The sequence below is a fragment of the Mesocricetus auratus genome, unplaced genomic scaffold, assembly GCF_017639785.1.
Source record: "Mesocricetus auratus isolate SY011 unplaced genomic scaffold, BCM_Maur_2.0 Super-Scaffold_100043, whole genome shotgun sequence".
Taxonomy (NCBI): domain Eukaryota; kingdom Metazoa; phylum Chordata; class Mammalia; order Rodentia; family Cricetidae; genus Mesocricetus; species Mesocricetus auratus.
The window spans coordinates 5747051-5750757 of NW_024429220.1; positions in this window are offsets into that span (position 1 = coordinate 5747051).

A 3707-nucleotide genomic window follows, 5' to 3' on the forward strand; every position below is an offset into this window, starting at 1 on the left:
CATAGAGGCCAGGCAGTGGTGGCACACACCTTTAATCTTAGCACTCAGGAGACAGAGGCAGACAGATCTCTGTTAGTTCAAGGCTACCCTGAGCTACACGAAATTGATCCAGTTTAAAAGAGAAACAGAGCTCAAACAAAGGTGATCTCAGGACTTGGGATGGCACGCCTTTAATCCCAGCACCAGAGAGGAATGTAAGGCAGGAGAGACAGGAACTCAAGCATGGAGAAAATGCCGTCTGGAGATGCGATCCTTTGGTCTTAGCATTCATTGACAGAGGTGAGAACTCTCTAGTGGCTGGCCTTCTCTGGGGTTTTATTATTATTTTATTAATACTAATTGGAATTTGGTCTATTCAGTGCTCTAATTTATTTTTCTACCATGGATTGCTTGCCCTAGAACACATGGAATCATAAATATGAAGTTTATGGCTAAGACATCTATCATTTAGCATGTGTTTTTGAGATTACTTAACATGCATATCAATGGTTTCTTTGTATTGTTGACTTGTTGACTTGTGTTCTGCTATATTACTATACTACAGTTGTTTTCCTATTCTCCTATTCAGGAGTATGCATCTTTTCTGTGTTGTGGTTATGATGAATAAAGCTACTATGAGAAATTTAGTGCATTTTTGTGAACATATAGATATATGGTGGAGAAGAGTTTCTGAATAATGAATATTTATATGCTTATGATTATTAAGATATGACTAAGCCTATATTCCAAAGTGATTATAGATGCTATGCTACAGGAACAATAACTGAGAGTTATGCTGCTCTATATCCTCCAACATTTAGACTGTTGGTCATTTGAATGTACAAGGTTTGTTTTGTATATTTGTTTTTGTGTTTGTCTTATTCAATGTTCTATTGCTGTGAAGAGACACAATGACCATGGCAATTCTTATAAGAGAAAGCATTTAATGAGGGCTGGATTACAGTTTCAGAGGTTTAGTCCATTTTCCTCATGACGGGAAGCATGGCAGCGTGCAGGCAGGCACGGTGCTGGAGAAGGAGCTGAGAGCTCTGCATCTTGATCCACAGGCAGCAGGAAGAGAGAGACACTGGGCCTGGCTTGAGCATCTGAAACGCCAAAGCTCACCCCCAGTGACACACTTCCTCCAGCAAAGTCACATCACAACAAGGCCACATCCACTCCAACAAGGCCACACCTACTCTGTCAAGTTGTACTACTCAACAGTGACCAACATTAAGTGGGGGCCATTCTTTTTAATTTAAATTAGAAACATGAATGCTTCAAATGTCAATCCCATCTCCCCGCCCTTCTCCCTCCCAGACCCAACTCTACCTTCCCACCCCCAGCCCAATCCCCACATCTTTCCCCAGGGAGGGTGAGGCCCTCCTTGAGGGGATCTCCAGTGTCTGTCATTTCATCCAGGGCAGGACATAGGCCCTTCCCCATGTGTCTAGGCTGAGAGAGCATCCCTCCATGTGGAATGCGCTCCCAAAGTTCATTTGTATGCCATGGTGAACACTAATCTGCTAACCAAGGCCCCAGAGGTTTCTGAGGCCTCCTCACTGACACTGCATTCATGGAGTCTGGATTAGTTCCCTGCTGGCCTCTCAGCCATCAGTCTGGGGTCAAGAGCTTCCCCTTGTCCAGTCAGCTGTCTTTATGGGTTTCACCAGCACAGTTTTGACCCCTTTGCTCATCACTCCTCCATCTCTGTCACTGGGTTCCTGCCGGTCAGTTCAGTGTTTAACTTTGAGTATCTGTCTCTGCTTCCATCAGTCACTGGATGAAAGTTCTAGGATGTCATATAAGGAAGTCATCAACCTTATCATCAGGTAGGGGCTGTTAATGTAGTCTCTCTGGTATTACTTAGTTTTCCAGTTGGTGTTGCAGATCTCTGGAGATCTCACTAGTGTCAGCTCTCTCCTCAAAGCTATAATGACTCCATCTATTATGGTATCTCTCATCCTGCTCTCCTCTATTCTTACCCTGACTCAACCTTCCTGCCCCCCCATATCTTCTTCTACCCTCCTCTTATAATGGGGGCCATTCTTATGCAAACTACCACAGTGGTATTTGTTGACATTTGATTACTGTTGATGTTCTATACTTTTCTTGTGCTTACTAACCAGAAACTGGCTTTCTTTGTGATAAATGTCAGCATTTTATCCAGAGGCACATATTGTTAATGAGTTGTGGGAATTTTTTACATATCTTGGACACCCAGTCTCTAATGAGATATGTGCTTATTAATGAATTTCTCTTTGATTGCATCCATCTTGTGACTCATTCTATAGCATATGTGATGTGACAAACTATGTCAGCACTGTTCACCCAATGATCCTTAGACATCCATGAAATGCATGGCCGCTAGTCAGTTGGGGAATGCTTGCCTAGCATGCATGGTGGAGGCAGGAGGATCAGAAATTTTATCCTCAGCTACACAGTGAGTTCCAGGCTAGCCTGGGCTAGGTGAAACCCCTGCTAGGTGATACCTTTCTTTGAAGCTATAGCAAGGCCAGAAACCTGCTGTCAGGAGCTGTGTCTCTCAGTTTTCTGTGTCAAGGGTCATTCAGAGTGGAAGGTAGCGCTAATGTCGCTAGTTTATTGCAAAACATCAATTTCATCAAGGGGTCTTCACTATAAGGTAAAAGAGGAAGCAAATTTAAAAGTAGTAAAAAAGAAAAAGCATTATTCTCTTTTATTTATGGACGCAAGCAGTGCTGTTTGAGATGATACTTGTTGCTGTCCTTTCCTTTCTGTGAGCTTCCCTCTGGTCTCCATTTATATCCGCACTGGATGACCTCTCCCCCACTTCCCTGGTCGCCCAGCCTTATCTTTTCCCTCAGGTCCATACTGCACTCTACAGTGTCGGTGATTTTCTTAATATAGGCCTTTTATCAGGCATCCCTTAGCCCCTGGAACTTTAGTGTTTCTGTTGAACTAGTCTTAAGCTCCCAAGGCCCTACGCCACCCACCCTGCCTCCTCATGCCCAGTCTTCTTTTCCAAACTGTGTATGAATTCCTGTGTAGTCCCTGGGTGGCTGCTCCCTCTTCCCTTCCCCTTTCCTTCCCTTTATCCCTCCCAGGCCGCAGGTCAAAAGCCAGCTCAAGTTCCACTTCCACTGAAATGTTGGTAACTTTCTTCAGGGGATGTGAGCCTTCCCCTCAGTGACTCATCAGCAGTGGGAATGCGTGCTAGCCCTTACGTCCTGAAAACCTCACCCCAGGGCTTTGCCACCACGGAAGTTACGCTCTGGTTCACTGATAACAGTGCGTGTGTTCTTGCAGAGGGGAGCTCTGTCTCCTTTTAGGGGTCTGTATGACGCAGGTGAGAGTCCCCGGTTACATGGGGCCATCACCTTCAGATGAGAGTCTGAGAGAGCACAAAAGCATATCTGCTCCTTAGCCACCTTGGTGAAAGTGACATGTCACACTTGTGCTGGGAAATACACCCCTGGTTGAGTATCTGCATGTCTTGACCAACTCTGTGAAGTTTTTTTTTTCTCTTTGCTTTTGGGGGGCCTGCCACGCAGTTCCCAAATAAATACATGGAAACTTATTCTTGCTTATGATTGCCCAGCCTTAGCTTGGCTTGTTTCTAGCCAGCTTTTCTTAACTTAAAATTTATCTTATCTGCCTTTTGCCTCTGGGTGTTTACCTTTCTCTATTCTATAAACCTCTAGTTCCTTCTTACTCTGTGGCTGATGGTTTGGCCGGGTGGCTGGTCC